This window comes from Quercus robur, chromosome 3, assembly GCF_932294415.1.
Source record: "Quercus robur chromosome 3, dhQueRobu3.1, whole genome shotgun sequence".
Lineage (NCBI taxonomy): Eukaryota > Viridiplantae > Streptophyta > Magnoliopsida > Fagales > Fagaceae > Quercus > Quercus robur.
Genome location: NC_065536.1, coordinates 51521400 through 51548211, shown reverse-complemented (window position 1 = coordinate 51548211; position 26812 = coordinate 51521400). Strand labels below are relative to the sequence as shown.

The window sequence follows — 26812 nt, the reverse complement described above, 5'->3', positions numbered from 1 at the left end:
TCTTCATTCTCCACTATCTCATGCTCCACTTTCACTGCCTCGCAGTTAATTTTCTTTTAGTGTTTACACTTTACAACTCATTTAATTGTCTTTTTTTGATATTTAATTTAAGATCAACACTTTACCACTTTCTCAAAAAAAAAAAAAAAAAAAAAAAAAAAAAGAAAGAAGATCAACACTTTAACGTAATGCTTTGTTTCATTTGACTTTTATTTTCATCTCAATCCCATTACCCGGCCGGCAAGCTCTATTTAAGACCATTGTACATAACAAAAAAATGCACACAATAAAACAATTAGAATAAGAACCCAACTCGTTTAGATTGGTTTTCATTATGGCAAAATTGAACGTCGAAGCAATCTCTAAAGATATAATTAAGCCTTCTTCTCCAACACCTGACCACCTTAACCATTACAAACTCTCCTTTATTGATCAAATATCTCCCCCAGTCTATAATCCTATCGTCCTCTTCTATGCTCCAAATCATACTGACATCGAATTCAACATCAATGACATATCCAACCGCCTTAAGAACTCTCTCTCAAAGCTCTTAACCAAATACTATCCACTATCTTGAAAGAGAACCGTTTCATCCATTGCAACGATGAGGGGATTCCTTACTTTAGAACACAAGTCAAGTGCAAACTCTCTGATGTTATTCAGAATCCAATTCCTGGTGAACTCAACAAGTTAGTCTCTTTTGAACTCGATGCTCTCACTGATATAACCTTTGGTGTCCAGCTCAACGTGTTTAAGTGCGGTGCAATTGGTATTGGAGCATGCATATCGCATAAGATTGCAGATGCTTTATCATTCATCGTGTTCCTCAAGACTTGGGCAACCACTACCTACGGAGATGATGACATAGAGTCACCCGAATTTGAAGCAGCTACGCTCTTCCCACCAAAGGATTGGCTGGATATGTCCCTGGTATTGGCATCATAAAGGAGAATATCATAGCAAACAGGTATGTGTTTGATGCTTCCATGATAGAAACTCTGATTGCAAAATATGCTAATAGTGTAGGCTTTGAGAACCAGAAACAGCCCTCACGTGTTAAAGCCTTATACTCAGTGCATCATGCAGTGAATCTGCGTCCAAGAACCAACCCGCCACAACCACAATCATCTTTCGGAAATCTATTTTCCGTTGCAATAACAATTCCGATATTGAAAAATGGGGAGGAGGGTCATGGCCTCGTGCACCAAGTACGAGAGGGAATAAGTAAAATCGACAAAGATTACGTGAAGAAACTCCAAGAAGGAAGCCAACACTTGAGTTTCATAAGGGACCATTCTTCAAAATTCGCCAAAGGAGAGATGGTTACTTTTAGTTTCACTAGTTTGTGTAGGTTTCCTCCGTACGAAACTGATTTTGGTTGGGGAAAGCCTATCTGGGTTGGCCCGGCCGCCCTTACTTACAAGAACTTGATTACCTTCATAGATACCCCATCAGGTGATGGAATTGAAGCATATGTTAGCTTGAAGAAAGAAGAAAAGGATAAATTTGAAAGTGACGAGGAGTTCCTAACCTTTGTTTCTCTACCAGGTATTTAACTGAAGAACTAATGCGTTTTCTAAGGTGTGAGTAGACGAGTAAAAGTTAACATTTCCCTTGCTGTTTTATGTCCAATAAACTCAAACCTTTATTTCTCTCTCCAATTCATATTAATGGATTGAAAAGAAACTGTATGTCATCTATTTTTGTTTTTGTCAGTTGGCTTCTTTTTCTTCGGTTTAGTCGTACTAGGGTAATAAAATAGCCAAGAGTGACATATTACACATGTATCCAAAGGAGTTATGTCACTATGGTTGTAATGAACTAAACTGTTTGTGAACAGCTTGAACTTAGCTCAAAAAAATACTTGTTTATGTTCATTTGTTTAGAAAGCAAGCTCAATTCAAACATTAAATTTGGACTTGATTATTAAATGAGTTAAGCTCAAACATAATAATATATTCATAAACAAAATTCTAAACTAGGACCCAATTTAGCTATATATCATATTATATTTTTATACGTATACTTGTCTAAATATATATTTATATACATTTGAAATTAGATTGTATAAATTTTTCAATAAGATTATATAATATTAAATTACAATTTGCAGCTTGCTAATAATATAAATAGTTTATTTGTAGTAAAAATTCATAAAAATGTGAACAAAGTTCGAACACTGAAATCAACTAATCGATATTCCCAAAATACTGCCTTGAAACACGTTTTCAAAATTTTAACAAGATAGCGCAAAACTTGAGGGTTAGAGATTTGTTAGACACCACATGAGCTCAACGGGTTCAAACAAACTCTCTAACCAACCATCGCAATTAACCAAAAAAAAAAAACTTGTCGGATTGTGCTAAAGATAGTTGGTCAACAACTTGTCGTACCACTCGTGGCCAGCGAGGTTCGACCCAATTGCACCACCTAAGGTTAGCTTAACCAACAATATTTGCTAACGGCAAATTGTCTTTAAACAAATTCTCAAAATTTATAAACATGAAATTTGAAAACTTGATTCCGTTTTGTTTGCTCAAAACAATTTTAGGAATTTAACTCAAAACTTTCAAGAATTTTGAGAACAATGCATAATAAACACAACAGTTTACACGAACAATGCATAAGAAGCACAACAGTTTACCTCACACACGAAGATTTAAGAACTTACCAATAGCATCACAAAATAACAAAAACTAAACAAACTCCAAGCCATTACAATCAGCCAACATAACACACAAGATACTTTCTCACCCAAACTACCCCAACGGAACCACCTAGAATGGATTGCTACAACAAAACCTAATGCTCTGACTTAGATAATTACCATTTCCTAATTCAAAAGTCTACAGAATAATAACCTAAACTCTGATACCATAACTGTCATGCCCCAAACCCAAAAGGGTCCAAAGCGTGAGAGGAGAACCATTAAGAGCGAGGACATAGGAGTTTTTTTACTAAAATCTTCATATTACAAGTCAGAGCTCTATAACACATTTACAAACAATACAAATTACAAATAATGTCTCCAAATATACACGAAATTCCAAAACTCCAAATGGATCAACATCAAATCACAATCCTTCCTAGGCTAGGCAACCTCAACGATAGAATCTATGCCTACCATGTCCAAGGCTAACAAACCTCAAGAACCCAACCTCCGATAGAATTAGCTTTGGCCTCAATAAATTTAGAAAGTTGAGCCACCAACCAATCATAGCATAAATCTCTCAATTAGCATAATGCTCCAATCACCACCAATAAAACAAGCTCCATGCCCAAGGTATAGCAAATTTATCTGAAAAACTGTTGGAGAGTGGAATGAGCTAAAGCCCAGTAAGTAGCATAATTAATGGGGGTGGGGGAAATGCAAGTTTCATGATAATGAATATTTTACAAAACATGTTATAATTTGGGAATTTCCATGAAAATCAAGCAAATCCATTTTCATTGGTAAAATGACAAGAATGATTTAAACGATGTTGCACCAAGTTTTCTCAATATATTTTAACATGAAACTACATACCATTTACTGTGAGCTATCAAAACACCATTCCAAAACCTGAAAATTCAACCCAAGGCCACGTGACAACACCGTCCCAAAGACGGAACTCATCTGCCGTCACAAAGACGAAACTCATCACCGACACACAACCGGAACTAATCTGCCGTTACAAAGACGGAACTCATAGTTGTCACAAAGACGAAACTCATATGCCATCACAAAAACAGAACTAATATGCCATCACAAAGACGAAACTTATCGCCGTCACAAAGACGGAACTCATATGCCGTCACAAAGACAGGTGCTAAGATACCAATGTCACACAGACTATAGTATCTAGCTAGGTAATCACACGCCACGACACAAGGGTAAAACATAAAGAGCTCACAGATTACATGAATTCAAAACATAGTTCATTTCCAAGTAGTTTCACAAAAACCTTTGAAGTATCCAATATAGTCACAAGGTTCTCAAGTTTTCTAAAATCGTTTCTTGTCAATAAGATTTTCTATCAATTTCCCAAATATCACAAGTCAAGATAAAACATCTTTAGAATTTGCAAATAATGCAATAAATCCATAAAATCCATTCCCAAGAATTTTATAAAAGATGCTTATCATTTCCAATCTAACAAATCATGCATTTCCCCATTCGCATTACCAAATATGATGCATGTTTCATAAATAGTCATATACAATAAGGCCACAACACAATACTTTTTAAGGAAACATAATCCCACAAATAATTTTCCAAAATATGTTTGACCCAAAAATAACGTTTATGCAACATGGTTATTTTCCAACAATATCCCATTAAAAAGTTACTTACCTCGGAAGGCCAACCAATTTTACCTCAATCGGGCATCACAAAATCAACTAATCTAGTCACTAGGTCCATCACCAAGAATATCGGAATCTAGAAACACAATGATCAAACCTATCAATAATAAGGCCTTTCACAAAGTACCATCACACTTATCTCCATAAATCGTAACAATACCCTAAAATCAAACCAAAGGCCCTAAAGTCTAGCTTGCCCGTCCTAAGACAAGTACCCTTCCCAAGCAGGAGCCAAACAAGCATCCAAGAAACTCATAGTGCTGACACAACCAAAACATCTTAAATTCATTACCGCAATAATGTGCATCATAAGATAATATAGCATACTCATGAATCTCTTTGGGTACTAAATAATATATTTAAGCTAAGATAAGATCAACCAAAGTTTTGGATTAATTCCACAATTTCTCAATGTTTTAGTCTTACCTTCAGATTCAGTACATAGCAGGGCAGCCATTTTATAAAAATTGTTTGGTCAATGAAAATTTATCCGATTAATTCAAAACTTTAAGGGAACATTCCCCTATATGTATACAATGTACCACAGGAAATTCAGCCCAAAATGATTTTTCTGTAATTTATTAAAAATCATGCATTGTGGCTGACTCAAATCTGTCATGACAGCTTTAGAAAATTGCTATAGTTGTAAGACTAGCCCAAATTATTTGAGAATTTACTCACATTAAAACCACCAGATTTAAAGCATATTAAAAACAAGGAATCAAACCCAAAAATCTCATATAAACAACTTATCAAACACTTGGTATGCAAAAGCACATGCTCACACTTGACTTCCATAAATTCGTAGTTATCACCCCACTCACACCCACATTTGCCAAAGTCATTTAAAATGCAAAGAACACACTTCCAAAAATCACCCAAACTTCCACAAAATCAACCCACACGATTGCTTAAGGAACCCAAATTTTAACCATGGAGAAACCCCAAATGATCACCATTTGTAAAAACCCTTAACCATTTAACAATTAAGCCCACCAAATCAAAAACCCATATACAATTACAAGAACATCACCCAAGAAGCTCATAAATCTCATGAACATCATTATCAAAGCTTAGATTAAAATAACCTTAAGCAAAAGTATAAAACCCACTAATAGATTAGAAATTTTTACCTTAAATCAAAAGAGATGAATATGCCTTAGAGGTTCCTAGAGTGCTTTGCGCGGTGATCTTGCCGGAAAAAATGGTGGAGGGGAAGGAGGTACACGGTGGGAGAGAGTGAGGGAGGAGTGCTTGTTATGTTTGTGAGGAAAACTGAACAAAAGAAAAGCGTAGAGGGACACTTACTTTGACCAGCCAAAGAGGGAGAGAGGGAGATATTTTGAGAGAATGTGTGGTGGTAAGTGGGGTCACACGTGTGGCTCCTTAAAAATCTGATCCCCCTTTTTCTTTTTCTTTTTCTTTTTCTTTTTTGGGGGGCTGGGCTGTTACATACCCACACTATATATACCCACACTATATATACCCACATTACCCACATATGTTAAGGAGTGCTTTTTAGAGAGAAAACCCTAGACACTACCCTTGAAAGTGAGAGATTGTTATACCCACAACTCTCTACACAATCCATTGTGATTTTCCTCAACTCCTACCTCTTCATTTCCAAATCCTTGAGAAGTTGATAGCCCAAATACTTACCACATCCATCCTGAGTGTAAAGTGAGGTTTTGGTGCTACTGGGAATCATTGGAAGAAGCCATTTGTTTGGTGGATGCAATTGGACTGAATTACGTGATCCGAAGAACTAGAGAAGACAAGGCTTGGCGAAGTCAGTAGGTAGTAGGAGCTTGGAGGGCTTGAGTACATGGGATAGACTAGGCTTGGAGGGTCTTTTGTTATTCGTGTACTCCAACTTATTCTCTAATGGATCGATTTACCATTTGGAAGGCGGCGGAGAGGTTTTTCACCAAGTTCTTCAATTTCCTCTTCGATAACACATCGGTGTATTATCTTGTGTTTGTATTCTTCTTCCCTACTCTTTTAGCTTTCATTTTATTGTTGTGATTTGATGAATATGGCTTAGAGTAGTTATATTGTTTATCCACTCGCATTTACTCTATTCCGCACTTAGTTTAAGTTAGATTAAAATCAACCAAGCTGTAATTTTAATTTGGGGGTCTAAACAGCTCTTGTGTTTTCACACATTTTCGAGCTTTCAACCACAAGCTGAAAAAAGTCAAAAAAACAACCGTCAAACACCTTTATTGTGACAAATTTACTTTACCGTCACTAATACCTTGTTTTCTTAAGAAAAATTTAATTATTAAGGACAACCAAAATGTCCATCACAAATAAGAATGCAATATATAGTGATGGAAAACAACCGTCAAACACATGAAAAATATGGGCATGAATTCCCTCCCTTTAAAAAAATTACCATTGTCGACGGCTTAGGTCCATCACAAATATTATTTATTGGGAGGGATCCAATTCCATCACTAATACATTCTTTCTTTTAAAGCAAATTAACTATTTATGACGGTCAGTATGTTCGTCGCAAATACAAACTCAATTAGAAAAATAAAAAAAATAATTGCAATGGATAAATGTCGTCACAAATGTGAAAAGGAGGGAATTTTCCCTCCAAAATATTTTACCATTTTTGATGGCTTCATGGCTATCGCTAATACCCTCTTTTATATTTACGATGGAAGAATGTTTGTCACAAATAATAACATCATAAAAAATATATATTTTGTATTTTTGACGCACAAAAGCCGTCACAGGTGTTAATGGTTCCGACGGTTTTTTCTTTTAGTCGTCGTAAATAATACCCTCTTTCATATTTACGATAGAAGAATGTTTGTTGCAAATAATAACACCATAAAAATATATATTTTCTGTATTTTCGACGCACAAAAGCCGTCACAAGTATTAATAGTTCTTACGGATTTTCTTCAGTCATTGTAAATAATACCCTCTTTCATATTTACGATAGAAAAATGTTTGTCGCAAATAATAGCACCATAAAAAAATATTTTTTGTATTTCCGATGCACAAAAGTAGTCACAATTATTAGTAATTTTGACAGTTTTATTCAATCATCGTAAATAATACTTTATTAGCGATGAAAATATTAATGCCGTCGTAAAAAGTAAGGCAGGAACATTTCCCTCCAAAATAAATCATATTTTCGACAAAAATAATAGGCATTTTCGACGAACTCATTTTGCCGTCACAAATGTTTTAATATTCGACGAGTAATTGTTGACGAAAGAGACTTGCCGTCGAAAAAGCTAGTTTTTCCGACAGCTTTTTGTAGTCGTCGAAAAAGTTTCGTCGCAAATAGCAATTTTTTTTTTTGTAGAGAAAAGCTGTATAAGCCATTGACTTTCTTCTATCTTCCCAAACTATAGCCAGTTTTATACTGGACCATCAAGGCTCTAACCTTTTTATGACCAAAATGGAAAATTAAAGTTATATGTACATACAAGAGGGTGGTGAAAAAAAAGACCTAAAAGTATATCGTGGCTTCAGTGGAACTATATTTGTTAAAGAAAGAAAGAAAGAGGACATTAAGGTTGAGTAATGCTATACACATGCACAACAATTTTCACAAGAATTGAGTTAACATATTTTTATTGTTTTTATCCTGGACTCAATACCAAATATATATTACTTTATCACTCATTATTAATAACTTGCGACCCCTTTAGTTATGAAATATCTTGTGAAAAATTGTGTTTAGAACGTCATTGCATTAAAACCTTGCCTCCACGGGAGGAACACGAGCTAAAAAGATCTAGGCCCACAACCTTATGCTTATTTGGAGGAGAGTTAAGCTGAATTTGATTAACCCAGGTTCATCAAGCATATTTTCTATTAACTATATAAAAAGAGCCAAAAGGCTAAGGAATAGTGCTTTTGATTTAGTCAAGTTTTGGACTCATGCTATTGCTACTAAAAAATATATTGTTTCATACTTATTCAGGGGCTTTGGTTTGGTCAATTTGGTGACCTGACTTTTATTTATTCATTTTTTTTTTTTTTTTGCTGAATAAAAAAAAATGGGGTCTCCGGTGTGGACTCATCAATCCCACACCATGGCAATGAATAATACCACGTGTACTACATAGGCCTTGCTCAGGCTATCACTTAAACCGCTCCTCTCTGGATGTAGAACAAGGACTCCCACCATCAAGCCACACACCCATGTGGTTATTTGTTCATTTTAAGTACATCAGTTTTTTTAATATTTATATGCTTATATTGGTTTAGGAGTAGTTTTTTTTTTTTTTTTTGGGGGGGTGGATACAACAATTTGTCACAATTTTTGAAGTGTTAGTTCCTTATCTATCTATTAACTAAAAAATAAAAAAAGAGCTAAAAGGCTAAGAAATAGACTGAATAGTGCTTTTGATTTAGTCAAGCTTTGGACGCATGCTAATGCTACTAAAAAACACATTGTTTTATGAGGCTAGAAGAACCATGGCTAAAAAAAAAAGATATTTTAAAAATTTTATGACATAGGAGTCAGTTCCTTATAGATAAAAATAAAATAATAAAATATCAGACCATGATCCACCACATTTGAAAATAAAGGTATTTTATTGTGAAAATATCATGACATTTTATTCCACTTAGCTCCAACTATGTTGAGGATAAACTTGTCTAGCCTCATACAGCAAATGGAGTTTATTCGATTAAATCCGGATATAACTTCCTAGCTAAAGAAAGATTTTCACCTCCGCTGGTTGCCTCTCGTCTGGATAATGGAAATAGTATATGGAAAAAGTTATGGAGCTTGCCGGTGCCAAACAAAATAAAAAATTTCCTGTGGAGAGCAAGCCGAGAAGCCATCCTGGTTAAGAAGAATCTGGTTGCTCGTAAGGTACTTGCCGAGGACATTTGCGATCATTGTCGAGTGGCTACTGAAGATGTCCAACACGCACTGTGGGACTGTCATGAGCTGGCAGCTTTGTGGGAGGCTGACTCACTCTGGTTGTTTCGAAGAACAAAGAAATTCTCAAATTTCTTTGAGCTGGTGAGTCACATTCTGGAGGAGAATATAAGTCCAGCTCGCTTTGCTGCTCTGGTATGGACGATCTGGTCCCGTCGTAATTTGCTTCGGACCAGCACCAAGCCATTTCCACTCTCCCAAGTGGCCCTTTCAACCTCACAGACCCTTCAAACATTTGCCCAGTCCCTACTGGCCTCAAGAATGCAGTCAGGTCCCTTGCCAAGACAGAACGCCAGATGGTCTCCTCCACCGTCAACGAGCTTGAAGATCAACTTTGATGGTGCTGTGTTCCGTGAGTCAGACGAAGTGGGGCTAGGAGTTGTTGTTCGTGACCACCAGGGAAGGGTGATGGCCTCCATGTCCGAAAAAACCAGGTTACCATCTTCCTTAGACGAAGTGGAAGCGTTGGCAGCGGTGCGAGCCATCTCTTTCGCTCTTGAACTCCATCTACCCTCTGTTATTGTCGAGGGAGATTCAGAGCTTATTATTTCAGCTTACGAAGTGAGGAGGAGTCCTTTACTTCCTTTGGCCATTTGATTTCCTCTATTAAGCAGAGTTTTGGAAGTTTTTCTTGTATTTCTTTTTCGCACACCCGCAGATCGAGTAATTCTCTAGCCCATAATTTAGCTCAATACGCTAGACACGTTGATGCTCTTACAGTGTGGATGGAGGATATTCCACCACAATTTCATCATGTTCTTGTAACAGTTTGGTTGATTTAATAAAGTTTCTTCGTATTGATTCTCAAAAAAAAAAAACTACTAAGATGTAAATTCCTTATAGATTAAAATAAAATAAAATATAAAATATCAAACAGGGATTCACCATAGTTGAAAATAAAAGTACCAGAAAAATATTGTGACATTTTACTGTGTTCCTAGACTTCTTTTTTGGTTTAGTCAAATTTGGTGAGTCAAAATTCATTGTTTCACATGTAATTTTCTTGGGCTAACTTTTTGTTCATATTTTTTTATGCACCATTTAAAGTAATAAAAATAAATAAATAAATATATTAAAAAAAGCACATTTTTGCAACCAAAATAAACATATATATAAAAATAAAAATAAAATGCCTTTTTATGTTTGGCGTAGTTTCATTCCCCCTTAAACTTTAAAACCAAGCAAATACCTCCCACTAATTTCCCAAAAAATTTCTTCATGTATTTTGAGTTTTATGTGGTAGTCATGCTTGGAAAGTTCAAATGGTGATATAAGGTGTTCTATTTGTTGCCTAGAGAACCTTGATTTACTAGATTTAAATCTTCTAGACCTATAACTTTATCTAATGGTTACTTCAATAATACATGTCTTTTTTATTTTATTTTTTTCTTACTTAAAAGGGTTTTTGTAAGAAACTAAATAAGTTAAACATTGTAATTAGGCTCAAAAAATGTAAAATGTAAAATGATAAACAAATTCTTCATTATGGATAATTGCAAGTATTTGATGAAGACCTTCAATTGTAGCATATGAAATCATTAATTGCGAAAATTTAAATATTGTGATAATATCTTAGCAAAATTCAATTGCTTATTGTTGAAAGATGATAATATTCATCATCATTCTTAGAATTTTTTAATGAGCGGATATTGTTTTTAGCAAATAGATTTTTAGAAACTGTTATGATAAATAAATATTTATATGTTAAATAGTTATTCTAAGTTTAAGTATATGATTTGATACTTTTTCAAGTAAAATTTCTATCTTTTTTTTTTTTTTTCAACGAGCAGCACGGACCACCCAAACTATATTAAGTAAACAGTTTTCTTCCAAGTGGTTTGTAAAAGTTTCCAAAAACTCATTAAGTATCCATGTATATTAATCAAATAATATATAAATTATCTATTTTAATCACCAACTAATGAATTGGGTAATGATTTGAAAATAATCATGCTATTTTTCTAATATATCTCTCTCCTTATACTTTTTTTTTTTTAAATTAAAAACACACTAAAACTATTATTATAACAACATCACAATACAAATACATCCTGGATAAGAGTTTGTTGAATACAACAAGGAATCTCTTCAGTCCAAATTACATCACTGACAAGATTTTGAGCTTGTCTTGCTAGAATGTGGGCTAGTTTATTGCTAGTCCTGGGTACATGAGAAAAATTAACAACACCAATTTCAACACCTAACTCATGAATACCTTCCACAATAGCAACAACAGAATTGGGTGACAGTGTAAATCGCTTGAGAGCATTGGAAATTGTCAAGGAATCACCTTCCAACACCCCATCTCACAGCCCCAAATGTCTTGCTAGTAACAGACCAGCCTCATAGGCCTTAGCTTCCACTTTAATTTTTCTGCACAAAGCTGCCAATAATCTACCTTCAACATCTCTTATTACAACACTAATGCTAGCTTGCTTCTTTGATGTAAAAAGAGCTCCATCTACATTGATTTTGAATAAACCCACTAAAGGAGGTAACCAGGCCGAATGCAAAGACTCTTGTTATGCTTCAGGTAAGTGCAAAACCGGGTCTGATGCAACATCAATACAAGAATCCATTGCAAACCAGTACTCCTGAAGGTAATTTGCTACCCTAAGAGCCAAGGCCAAACCTGTTTTGCCTTCACCTCCATAATGAATTTCATTCCTGTTACTCCAGAGTGCCCAAGCAGTCATTACAAGTTGTGAACATTTTTCCTCTCCAGCTACATTAGTCATCATGACAAACCGTAACAGGTCCTGAAAAGAATCAATGTGAACATCCAAAGGCATTAGTTGTAATTTTGAAGTAGCCCAAGTTTCCTATGCTTTCGAACAGCCCCAAAAAATGTGACCAGTCATCTCAGCCTTATCATGATAGCAAACACACGTCTTCAGCAATGACATTACGCCTTCTTAACTTAACTTTGGTCAGTAAAGTGTCACGACAAGTACGCCAACAAAAGTGTCGCATCTTATGAGGAATGGGCAAAGACCAAATTTTCTTCCAAAACTTCCTCAATAAACTACCATCAGAAGTAGTTCCACAGGTTGTAGATTTAAACAAACAAATCGCTAATTTATAAGCACTCCTAACAGTGAAGTTTCCATTGGTAGTTTCAGTCCAAACAATTTTATCCGCTGGTAGAGTAGCACTCAAAGGAATACTCTTGATTAATTCGGCTTCATGAGGAATAAAGAGGCTGTCAATCACTTCATTTTTCCACCTTGTTGTTCCTGAATCAATTAAGTCAGCAACATTCATATCAACACTCAAAAACAACCTTGGAGAAAGTACTCTATGAGATGAAACCCTTGACAGCCACTTATCTTGCCAAATCTTGATATTTGCTCCATTACCAACCCTCCATCGCATCCCTTCAATGACTAAGCTTTGAGCAAAGATTAAACTCCTCCATGTATAAGAAGGGTTGTGTCCAATCGAAGCATGAACAAAATCACCCATTGGGAAGTATTTAGCCTTAAGGGCCCTAAAAACAAGAAAATCTCCTCCCATTTGAAGATGCCAACCCTGCTTTGCAAGCAAAGCCATATTAACCCATTTTAAATTCTTGAAACCCAATCCTCCATCACACTTAGGCTCACACATTTTTTGCCAACTAAGCCATGCAATTTTCCTTTCCTTCTTTTTCTGACCCCACCAAAAATTCCTAATCATCCCCATCATTTCATCACAAAGTGAATCTGGAAGTTTGAAACAACTCATAGTGTAAGTTGGAATTGTTTGAGCCACAACTTTTATTAAAACTTCTTTTCCCACCTTGGACAACAATTTTTCTTTCCAACCCGCCAACACTTTCCCCAATTTCTCCTTAATGGCATTGAAGGTAAATCTTTTACTTTTCCCCACCAAAGAAGGTAAGCCAAGATACTTCTCATGTTACTTAATTATTTGGGCACCAAACCAATTTTTTATCTTCTTTTGAACTTCCCTTGAAGTGTTACTACTGAAAAACAAAAATGTTTTTGCATGGTTTAAATGTTGACTGGAGGCTCTCTCCTTATACTTGTCATATCCCATACTAAATTTTGAAGGTGACAAGCGGCATTTCATCAACAATTAATGTTTGGGGTAAAACTTAAATATAGACCTTAGATACTTTTCATTAAATACCCCTCATAAATTTCAGTCATCTGTCAAATTTAAAAAATAAAAATAAACAACGATGTCAAAAATCAATCTCCTTCCATTTTCTTTTATTTGTTTCTATGGATTTCAAATGAGAAATAGTGTAAGTAGCCAACTTTTGATTTCTCTTGGAATTCTATTCTTTAAAAAACTAACTAAAGTTGGTATAAAATAGTTGATTCCAGTTAATTCAATTGGTAAAATCTTTTATAATTGAATAAGTAATTTGGGATTTAATTCTCACCTACACCAAATAGGGTCAGCCCTAGGCCTAGACCATTTAAGCCATCGCCTAGGGCCCCCTACTAAAGAAATGCCCCAAATTTTGGGGCAAAATTTTTTTTTTTTTTTTTTTTTTTTTTTTGAGATAAAGGAAAAAAAAAATAGTTTTACATTTTTCCTCTACTTTTAAGAAATCTCAAAGAATTGAGTAATGCTAGAAATAATACAAGTTTAAATATATATGGCTTACAAATATGTATTACTAATTACAAGAAATAATTCAGATAAGAAAATGTGAAAAATACTTTAATTTTACTTCAAAACCTTTACAAATTGATATGACAATCAATACGATTTGTGGACGTCAACAACCTATTAAATACATTTTTAAATTACTTTTTTGTAATTGATGATACATCTTTATATGTCTCATGTTGTAAAATTTATAATATCCCTAACATCATTCATCCAAAAACTTGTTTATTATCTTTTTGAAGTGTCACTAATCAAATTCATTGCTACATCATTTGTAAGTTTTTTGTAGTAAAATTTGTTATAGTTTTAGCATTTCTTCAAACAAAAACAAAAAAAAACAAAAAAATATTACAAGATTAAAAAAAAAAATGGATTTTTGTTATAAAAAAATTATGATATTAAAAACTAGTTAAATATTATTTAGATAATAAGAAAAATTAAAATGTCTCATTTAAATATATCGTCTTAGGCCTCAAAGTTTGTTGGTCCAACCTAAGACCAAAAACCTATGTAAAACCCAAGTCATGACTTATAGAAGACGGATTCACTAGTGATAATCCTCTGAGTCCATAATTCACAAAAAGCAAAACCGAAAGGTACAAGAGGCATATATAATTGCTTTCGATAGTGCTACAATGCAATAAATTTCATACACAAGTCACAACTTAATACTTGGACACAAAATTGTAAATAAAAAAGTGAAGTTTGTTGCATTGAATTTGAATTGCTTTACACATGGCGTGTCTGTGAGATTTAGGAAACTAGTGCAAGTCCTCAAGCATTACATGGGGTTGTACAGCTTGCCGGAATCTTGATGAAAACGCAATGCTATATATACTATAATTTTCACAAAGAAATAATATTATGCTCCATTTGTTTTGAAGAAAAAAATAATAATTTTTAGGGAGTTTTAACCTATGACGTTTGTTCCTAATAATAACTCTTTATTATTAAACCAAAACATCAATCGATTTTTAGTGTAAACGAGAATTAAATTTCAAATCTCTTATTCAACCACTAAATACTTTTAAACAAAAGAAAAGGGTGAAAATTTTTTAACAGAAAGAAGAAAAAGTAGTGACTGAGGAAAGTGGAGAGAGGAATTTTGGGCTTTTTGAAAAAGTTGGCAGAACGGCTCATTTGCTCATTGAATTTGAACCAGGCCGAAAAGAGTTATGGGCCCAAATTGTAATCTGCCATTAACCCAGCCTAAAATTGATGTAAGCAAGTTTGTAAAAATAAGTTTTGTCCAATTTCTTCCACTTATACGAACTTGCTTTATGGCCTTCTGGACATCGATTTGGTCCAAATAAGATATCGTTGGTGTTAGGTTCTAAATGTTTAGAACAATTTGGCAAATCGTGAACGCAAACTTTTCTAGATATTGATCTTAGAGTCTATAAGTATTATTAGACAATGCTCAAGGTGATTCAAGTCAAGATTCAAAAACATACAAGCTGCAAGAAGAAGATTTCATAATCTGCCTAGTTCGATCGATCGAAGAACAAGCTCGACCGATTGAGAATCATATCTGTAGAATTTTAAGTTGGCCCAAACAGTAGTTTAAGCCCATTAAGGATTAGGATTTCAAATCTACTTCTCCCAATATATAAAGGAAACTCTAAACACATTTTTATAAATTTTTTAGAGAGATTAGAGTGCATTGTGTGCCTCCTTTATAGATCTAGGGTTTTGTACCCAAAAGCTCTCTAAAGTTGTTGTTAATGCTGTGTATGTGAATCTCTTATGAGTTGTGTGCCTCCTTTAAGTTTGCCTTCACATATACTTAGGGTTATCAAGAATCAAGATTATGTCAAGAGCTTGATGATCATTTAGTTGCTGCATTAAGAGCTTAAAGATACACAAGCGGGAGTGCTTGTACTTGCTGTGAATCCAAGAAAAAAGTAGTCTGTGGACTCGGAGCTGTCACGTGGTTATGGTAGTAACTTTCCTACTCGAGGTAGCAATAAGATGTTAGTGGTCTAAGTCACTATTGTGTAAATTTCAATTCTTTCATAGTGGTTTTGTTTTACCTTGAGGATAGCTAGGTTAAATTCTCCCCAAGTTTTTTACCGATTTGGTTTTCCTGGGTTATCATATTGTTGTGTTTTTTATTTTCCACACTTTACAATGATATGATATATTTGTGTTAACCTAAATTTGATAATTTGACTAAGTAATCACTTAGCTAATTAACTAGGTTAATCTGGTTGTATTTTAAATGGTCTAAAAACAAACAGTTGGAAAGCTTGTGAGTTAAATTTTCAATATATTCTTACTTTGTAGCACTTGGTTTTGAATTTGGCAAGCTATATAGGCTTTGAAAGACAATCCTAAACACAAGTTTTTGTCCAAAAATCCCACTTTGGTATTTCTTGTAAATTCTCTTTATTTTTTGTGAATTTTTTTTTGGACTCCAAGCATGTCAAATTAAATTTTATCACTAGAACTTTCCAATGACACCTCGTTTATTCCAATGCAACGTTGTTTGATTATGATTTAATATTACTTAAACCATAATCAAGTTTTATGACACTATCAAAAATGGCCTAGTCTTTTGGTTATATTTTCATTATTTTTGCATTATCTTGCCCATTTCAACTCCAATTTGGGCTCGTGCACAGTCATTTTAAAAGGAAATTTCATGACCTTTCACATTGGCACAAATATGTAACGATCAAACAATCAAATTTTCAATCAAATCTCAATAAAGGTTGGTTAAACTTGGTCAAACTTGATCAAATAGTTTTAAAAGATGGATTTGGATAAATTGATGTGGAATTTGGTGGTCGAATGAACTTTTTAGTTCATTTGGCTATTGATTATATATTAGTTTGGTCAAAGTTAGGTCTACAAGGGTACTAATTATGGAATATTGGGCTTCTACATCATTAAGTCGGTGCATCCAACATTTGATCAAGACATATTAATGTATTTCATGCAATTCCTAATTTTCCAAATGAAAAGTACAATTTTGGAAATTTTTAATGCTCAAACTTAAATCTTTGCATATTGTTAGGTTCTAAATGTTTAGAACAATTGGCAAATCGTGAACACAAACTTGTCTAGATATAGATCTTAGAGTCTATAGGTTTTATTAGACAATGCTCAATGTGATTCAAGTCAAGATTCAAGAACATACAAGCTGCAGGAAGAAGATTTCATAATCTGTCTGGTTCGATCGATCGAAAGACAGGCTCGATCGATCGAAAGTCGTATCTGCAGAATTTTAATTAAGCTCAAACAGCAGTTCAAACCCATTAAGGATTAGGGATTCTAATCTACTTCTCCCAGTATATAAAGGAAACCCTAAGCACATTTTTGTGTGGCTTTTCAGAGAGATTAGAGTGCATCTTGTGCCTCTTTTGTAGATCTAGGGTTTTGTACCCAAAAGCTCTCTTATGTCTTCTACCGGTGTTATTCCTTGAAGAATCTCAAGATCCGGTATTGTAGAAGTTGTTGTCTTCTCTTGTCATCAAAGGTGTTGATGATCTAAACCTTCAAGGGTGGTCTTGGAGTCACAAACAGGAGAGTTTGTGTTGCTAAACCTTTGAGTGGGATCTCAAAGTCACAAACAGGGGTGTTTGTGTTTTGCAAAGGCCAAAGAAAGAAGGAGTTCGTGGATTCGGAGCTTGCACGTGGTCGTGTCAGAAAGTTCTACTGGTGGGTAGCAATAAAAAGTCAAGCGTGGGGGCTTGTAAGTCTTATTGTATGAACTTCGATTCTTTCTAGTGGATTTGCTTTTTACCTTGAGGATAGCTAGGTTAAATCCTCCCCAGGTTTTTTACCGGTTTGGTTTTCCTAGGTTATCATATTGTTGTGTTATTTATCTTTCCACTGTTTTGCATGATATGATTGTTTGATTGTGATAACCTAGACTTGTAATTTGGACTAAGTAATCACTTGACTAATTACCTAGGTTAATCTGATTGTGGTTTTAAGGGGTCTAAAAACTAACACATATGAATCATATGCCAAACAAAATACGGTATTGACAATTAGGACTAAGACCATGAATTCTTAGATTGTATCAAGGACCAAGACTTTGTAATTTTCTACTTAATGTAAAATTCAAGTTTTAAATTATACAGTAAAATCATATTTTATTTATTATGATTTTCTATTTTTTTTTTTTTTAATAAAATAAGTTGTGATTCCAGGTAAATCCATTGATCCATGGGGGAAGATATAATTGGTTGAATCATCAATTTGGGAAGCACTAACACAATGTAACCCATTTGTGTAGCTTTGGCCCAATTAAACCCAAGAAACAGGGAGCCGATGTTGCAGTCCCTCAAAGATTGGTCACCTAAATTTAAAACTTGGTTTTCCCTAAGTTTAGCTCCTATAACCTAAACTAGGTCAAACTGTGTCATGAACTTGAACATATATTCAAGGGGCTTGATTACATGTGAAAAGACGTTAGACACCCCTATAATGCCCGATCGTAGTCGATACCAAATTTGATTATCCCTTGGTATTTGTGTGAAATGCAATATAAATAGAATACTCAACCAATTTTGGGATAATATGTCTGAGTTTGGTTCATGAGATAAGATATCAATTGTTGTAATTTAGAGGAAAACGCAAAACAGTTTTAGGATAGATATTAAATCTCACCATCCATTGCGGCCACATTAGAAGTTGGTAGGATCTCATCATTTCATGATGAATGATGCAGTAATGAAAGAGTAAACTAACTGGGAACCCACAAAGGGAGACTTCCTTCGAGGCTCTCGTTTGCCATGCAGTTGTAATTTGGAAAACATTTTGGAAAGAAGTTTTTGAAATGAAAAACTATGAAACCAGATTTTGTTTATTTAAAACTTAAAAGGTTTTTTACATTAAAAAAAAAAAACACTATGAGTTTCGTCTACATGGTTTTTGATATGGAAAACCAAGAAACCATGGGTTTTTATCTTAAAAAAAGTTTTTGATGTGGAAAACATGAAAATATGGGTTTTAGCATTTAAAAGATTTTTGATATGGAACACCAGGACACAAAAGTTTGGTTTTGAAAATGTTTTTGAAAAGCTCGAAAACAGGGATTTCTGCATTTGAAAAGGCTTTTTATATGGAAAAACCAAGGTTTTGCATTTGAAAAGGTTTTTGACATGGGAAACCAAAGAACCAATGTTTCAACATCTGAAAAAGTTTTTGTTGGGTTTAAATCTAAAACGGTATTTAACTAAATGATAGCTTTGGTGACAAAAACATTTCCTCCCTAAATTTTGTCACCAAATATACATTTTGTTGTAGTGTACTGCTCAAATTTGAAGCTTGGTGTACAATATATATATGTGTTCAAATGGTATTAGTTTTAATGTGTGTGTTTATAACTTTTGGGAGTTTTACTTTATTAATTTAAGAATTGCAAATAACTTTATAGGTTTCAGTAACTATGCACCTGTAGTAAGTTATTGACAACATAAGCACAAATCTCTAGAATTAATAGTTTATAGAAATCTCTTCTAGCAACTCAATAATTACGTTCTATGTTAGACAATGCCTCTGAAACATGGAAAAGCATAGAAGTCAAATATTTTTTTCCCATTGTATTCTATTTTATTATGACTATTCTTTTTTTTTAAAAATGATGTCTCGCAAAATGTCTATAATATGCATATTATTAAATCCATTTCCTATTTCTAAGCATAGTATAAATTTACAATATGATAATGAAATGATACTACAAAGAAATGATATATTCAACCGAAGAAAAAAAGAGAAACTAAAATTTCATTAGATCGATCTTATTATCAATAGCTTCCCGGTGCATCATACAGGTTTGAGACTAGTTAAATCTATATCTTATATATATCCAAAATCTTAATTATAGTATTTATTGTTGCTATAATTTAGTTAAGCCACATCAGCAGCCAAGTCATTACATTTTTTCTTTCCAATTTTTCTATAATTTTTTTAACGTTTACTCATTAAGGTGAACTAAATACTCCATTATTTTGGACTCATAAAAAAAATACTCCATTATTTAAAACTTAAAATATCTTCTCTTTTAACTCTTCTTCTTATTATTTATTTCCCAACTTATTGTTACAATTCCTTCAACCATTCTCCCTTCCTTTCCTTAAATAATCTAGCTAATCGTTAAGTGCCAAAATGGTGTCATCCATTAAGACACGTCAATCATATAATACTATGTGTTACCAAATTACTAATGGAATTGAATGATATGACCAATATGAAAATGGAATTAAACCTAAAAGATCCAAATAAAAACAATCCAGAAATTTAAGGATCAGAAGTGTAGTTTAGTTTAGGAAAAGTCTTGGGAGTTAGAGTTGCAAACAAGAGGATCATTGTATTTAGAGTTGAACATAACCAATAGTATATAAACTACGGGTTAGAGAGGAGGGTTTTATCCTCTCTATTTTGATTGTTTCAAATTTAGTCTCTTTGTCTATTTTGTTCATGCAATGCGATCAATGAATTAGTCTCTTATAATTCTTAATCTGATTGTTACCAACAAAAAAGTAAGTGGAGAAACTTTTTTAGTACTTTGGGAAGATAAGATTGCAAGCCACATGCTCGTTCCTTAATAAAATTAAAGTAATATTAGGGACCAACATGCATCTACCATAAAAAAAATTTATTAGTGTTAACATGGTTTAATTTAGTTTGATTAGAACAATATCATTTTCACTTAAGAGGGAGAAGGAAAAGAGATGGTGGAATCCGGGGGTTTTCTCCCCAAACCCACCAAAATGGGAAGAAAACTGGGGGGGGGGGGGGGGGGGGGGGGGGCAGGGAATGAAGCACCTGGGCTGACAAAAATGCCCATATGCAAGTGCACGTGGGTTTCGTTCACGCCCAATTGCTTCTTTTTTCGTCTAGTTGCTATTTTTTTTCTTTTCTTTTTTTTTTCATCCCCTTGCACATACACAATTTTTTTGCTAAAAAAATGTGTTGTTTTTTTGTTTTATTTAATAGGGACATAATTGTAAATTTATACCAAATTCTTTTTTCCATCCTCTCATTTTTCTTCTCAACCAAATAAATAAGTTTTCTCTCTCTCTACTTTTTCATCTTCCCAACCAAACACAAAAAAGATAAAACTAATTTATCCTCCCACTTTTCTATCCCCCTCCCCATTTTCTATCCTCTTACTTTTCTACTCCTTCAACTAAACGGGCCCTTAAGTTTGCAACTGGCACCACTTTTTTATTCATCAATCACAACAAGCTAAGTCAACAATTGTAAAAAAAATAAAAAATAAAAAATAAAAAATTTAATTATTATTAATATTATATCATGTTTGTATCTATCATTAATTCAAAATCAACCATATGAATAAGAGAAGTGCATGTCATGACTAATCAATCAATAAATATATATATATATATATATATATATATATATATATATATATGTTCTGGCAATTAGGCCATAATGATTAAGTTATAATAGAACTCCTCAAATATAACCTGTATGATATTGTAAACATTCATGGGAGACTCAGCACATATATATGCAACACATAAAAATACAATCCACGTCATATGCAAAGTTTGACAAGAATGGATTTGTATTTTTCTTAACATAGTGCCATAAATGTTACTACTATTAGCTATAAGTCACAATCATATCTTCTCATATCATGCCAAATGACATTTGGATCGCATGCTTGTCTATAATTGAATGCATGGACCCATACAAAAAAAAATATCTCATAATTATTTCAAATTAATTATAACCGGTAGTACTTGCTAAAAAAAAAATTATAACCGGTAGTACGTCCCCTAATTTTTTAACATAAGCTATAAATTAATTTATATTCCATTAAAAGTCTAAAGGCTAGCTCATTCCATATGGTTTATATTTTACTTCCATATAGTACTTATTTGTTTTATCCACAATACCTCATCAATGTCATAGTTGCCGTTGTAATTTGTAAATGCTTAAGCAATACCAATAGTTAGGAAAAGTATTAGGAGTTAAAGTTTCAGACAATGATGTCTTTAGCCTATATATCGAATCTTCTTTAACCTTAGAGTGGAAATAAAAAGGGTTATTGTGATTTATAAGACACATATCAAAGCATCAAAGGTAATTGTTAGTTAGAACTTAGAGAGGAAGGTTTTATTGCCTCTCTTGATTATCTCACCTTTAATCACTATTTCTACTTTTTTTTTCATGCAATGAGATCTTTGAATTACTGATGGTCTCTCATAATTATTCATTTGCATTGTTACCAACAAAAAGAAAGTGAAACTTTTTTGTTACTATGAGAAGATAATTAATTAAGATTGTAAGTCACCCGTTCATATTCCTAAATTCCGAGAAAGTAAGCAAAAATCATGCGTCTAGGACACTTGGGGGTAGAAAGTACTAACAACATTATAGAGTTTATTAAATGAAAAAAAATCTAATACCACAACATTTTGTGTCACAACTTTGATGTAGTAGACAAAAAAAAAAAATATATATATATATATATATATATATATATATATATAGTAGATTCATGTGAAAGTAATAATTAGTCAATCACAAATTGTCATATAAAATAGTTATAGTAAAGGATGTAGTCTTAAAATTTCTCTCGCTAAACTATGTAAACAAGGTTTTACTTACACCCATATGGACTAGGAATGACACGAGTGTCACACTGTTTGCTAAACTGTGTAAAAGGAACGTTTCGACTTATGTTTAAGAATATATATATATATTGTTGGTCTGATGCACATTCGTCTGTTGATGAAGGGTTAGAGGTAGCTTAATAATTTGTACATGTCCTGAAAAAAAAACTTTAAAAATACAAAAACAAAAAACAAACAAACCTCAACTAATAATAGAAATGCATCTCATCAAAATTAAAATAAAGCAAATAATAATAGAAGTGCATGTGCACAAAATATACGCAATATATCATATTCTTTTGTTAATTAGGTTCCCCTCAAAAAACAAGATTTGTTAGTTAGGTCTAAAGCCTCACGGTGTAATTCATTTGTCATAGCATGAGGAAGGATTTGCCATATCTATGTTACTGTTGCGAAAGCAAAAACTCAAATACTAACCAATTTATAAGAAAGAGCCACCAGATTCTCATATATGAATGATAGTAAAAATATATTAAGCTTTAGAAAGATTTCCAAAATAAACAATGAACAAAGAAAAAGAAAAATAGGCACAAACACACAAACAAACTTGAAAATACAAATATGATGTAGAAATATTCTCACAGTTCAAAATTAGTCAATTAAAACTGATAGGCCAAAAACACATTGACCCCTTGTGATGAATTAATTGATTAATTAGCCAAGTTTATTAATTAATCAAATTAACATGCAAAGCGCATAGTAGCACAAACAAATCACCAATTAACTAAAGTATGCAATGGAAAATAAATTGACATGATGATTTGTTTACGAATGGGGAAAACCTACACGGCAAAAACCTCACCGGATAATTTTAAGATCACCACTCTCGAGAATCCACTATTATCAAAACAAGTGGTTACAAGTAAAGGAATCCCAGTACCTTATACCAACCTACAGTTGAACCCTTATCCCAATACCCAATTGGACTTACTCTATAGTAACAATCTCTCATTTTCAATGCACGGCTCCTAGTACATGACCAACCAATTGTGCAAATCTCAGTACGCGACTTGATCACCAACTTAAGAAGGATGTTGGCTGCAAAATTCTTCTGTTCATCACACGATGAAGATCATGAAATTGCTTGGTTACAAAACCCTATGGTGTACAAACAAAGTAGCTTCTTCAAGAATTAGGGCAAACTAGGTTTCCGGTCACACTCTTCTTCACACTATAGAATTGTGCTCTTCTGCAACTTGTATCACGTTTTACGGCCCTTAAAATAATTCTTATATATGTTTAGGGTTGTGAGAAAAGAAAACCCAAACACACATTCACGGATTTGATGAAAATCTGAACTTCATGAATCTCGACAAAGAGCAGCTATCGAGCGTCGGGCTAAAACAGCTCTTTTTAAACCTCGATAGATGCTAGTTTTCAAGCTTTAAAATCCTGCACTTTCTGACTTGATTCTTGGACAGACTTGCATGGTTTTAACATTTGAACTTGAAACTTTATTTCTTGAAACATTAAACACATCCTAGATCTACCCAATTACAAGTAAAGTGCGTTTTGTCAAAGGATTAGCCAATTACATAAAATAGTGACATATGTTCCTATCATTGAATCACATATGTCCTAACAAAAGCCATAACCAACTTAAACGAGATTTAAATTCTAGCCACAGGTGGACAATTATACCTGAAAATGAGTTATTATTAAACTTCCTTACAATCACTTATATAATTCAATTCGAAATAGTAAATACTTGATATGGGACTTAGTATATATCTACATGACACACACTCAAAAAATCCAATCAACTCAAAGCATCACAACAATGATTTTATTCCCTTGAAGATATTTTTAAAAATAAATTTCCCCTTAAGAATTAAGATAGTGCAATGGATGTTACTCCTATAGTCCTATTAGTTATAAGTCCCAACCATATCTTATCAAATTAATCATGCTAAATGACATTCAACTCACATGCTTTTGTATGATTCTAACTCCCATGCTTTTGTCATTGGCCTTATAATTGAATTGGCACATTTCCATGCACAAAGTGCTTAGGGGTAGGGCTATCCACAAGTCGGGTCGGATCGGGTTTTAGGTTAACCCACACCCAACTCGATTGAATCAAGTGAAAGAATAATGGACCCATTTCCAACCGAATAATCCGGTCGGACCCGGTACCTCGGGTCATCGGTTGGGCGATCGAAGTTGTCAAGTGACTTCGGATCTGAAGGAAAAACCCAAAGAAATCAAATAAAAAACACTAAAAGTCTAACTATGCACAGAGTCACAATCATAAACCCAAAGAAGTGAAGAACACAAACAGAAGCACAGAGAGAAATATAGCAGCAGACATCCACAATCCAAAGACCCATGAGACTGAAACGACGAAATTGAAAACAAATAGCACCAACAAGACAACAAACCCAGAGATCTATGATATTGAAAGCTTGAAACGAAGAAAGAAGCAGAGATGAAAATGAAAATCAAACTATGAGAACGAGAAAAGTAAGAACCCATTACGCCACAGTGAGCAACAACGGAGTTGAATCGGCATCGGAGGTGAGCTGGAGACACTGCGACTACGACGATGGTAGATCAGGCCTACGAACTGAAGAAGAAGAACTGTGAAGCCTAAGAAACAAGAATCTGAGATGGTTGACTTGAATAATATAGATCTGATCTGAAGGGAGCTAAATGGGTTTTATTCCATTGTGATAAATATTTCGATCGGATCGAGTCCTTCAGGTCAGGAATCTTAAGGCCCAAACTCAAACTAAATACCCGATTTTTCAAAGTAGCAAACCGCCACCCAACCCGGATGGGTATTAGATCCACCAGTGGGGCTTCGAGTCGGATCGGGTGGGTCGAGTTTTCCGGGTTGCTGGACAATCCTACTTAGGGGTCTAGGGAGAAAGGGTTTGAACTGCAGAGTTAGCAATATATTGTAATTATCTCTATAAAAAAAAGCTCACATTCTTTTGTATGATTGAACATGGACACATAAAAAAAGAAGTATTGTGTAGTTATTTCCAATTAATTATAACTAGTGGAGGGCCCGCACGATACGCAGATAATGTTGTAAATTGCTATATGATAATGTCATGTAGAATGTGGAACATATGTTTAAGTAATAACATGAACATATTTTTATTTACTCAAAAAAAATTGCAGTTAAATTTTCAATTAGAATTATACCAATGGCATTTGCTAATTAGTTACATGTTGTATCAATAAAATGTTTCATTTAACATAACATTTATCCACAACTCCACAAATTGTAGATGACTACAATAAAACAAAACTCTCTTGAAGTTAAATAGGGGCACCACTAATTGTCCTTGAGCGAAACTGTAAGGTTGAATTTATTCAACCATCTAATTGGCTTTATTCCGTGCCAAATTTGCTTGTAATTCAGCATTTAGTAACCCTGTATTTAGGTGGGATTGTTGTAAGGGTAGTGAGTGAGATAGTGTGAAGATTGCTCAAGAGTGTGCAAGAAAACAGAGTGTCGCGGCTGGAACTCGCGGCTGGACTCGCGGCTTCAACCCGCCAGAATCTGCACACGTGCCAAGCATGCTGGAAGATGAACAGTCATGCTAGCTAGAGCACTACAGGACAAAACAGGACAACTGGCCATACGGTTATCTCGCGACTGGAACTCGCGACTTAGTCAAGCCGCGAGGTCAAGCCGCGAGCCACCCCTGTTTTGGAAAAATCTGACGTTTCGCATTCCACTCCACTTCAGTATAAATACCCTTTTAACCCACGATTGAAAGAGAGCTTCCAGAGAGAATTTTGAGAGAGAAACCCTAAAGAAAAACCAGATTGTTTTACCCACAATCTCTACCTTAGAGTCTCATCAAAATCCCTCACTCTCTTCCTCTCCATTGTCAAATCCTTGAGAGGCCATTATACCAAACCTGGTTCTCACCATTATCATCTCTGTGAGACAGTCGTTTGGAGTTCTGGGAAGCAGTTAGGAAGGAGCCAATCTTTATTGGTTGATGCTACGGTGTAGTAGCGGAATCCGGAAAGCTAGAAAAGAAAAAGGTTCGGCGCAACCTCGTTGGAGCAAGAAGCTTGGAGGGCTTAGGTGCATTGGGTAGATTAGGCTTGGAGGGTCTATTGCTGTCCTTGTATCCCAACTGTATTTTCTAGTGGATTGATTACCGCTTGGAGGGCGGCGGAGAGGTTTTTCGCCGAGGTCTTCGGTTTCCTCTTCGATAACATATCTGGTGTTATCGCTGTGTTTGCATCTTCCTTCCTCTCTATCTCTGCCTTTACATTATCTGTTGTGGTTTATCTTGTTGTGGCTTAGATAGTTGTTTAATCAATTCCATGT

General features: G+C 34.2%; 1 pseudogene; it reads left to right on the top strand.

Moving 5' to 3' along the window:
* The first annotated feature begins 295 nt into the window (after positions 1–295).
* LOC126718281 (stemmadenine O-acetyltransferase-like) lies at positions 296–1855 on the top strand (annotated as a pseudogene).
* The last annotated feature ends 24957 nt before the right edge of the window (positions 1856–26812 follow it).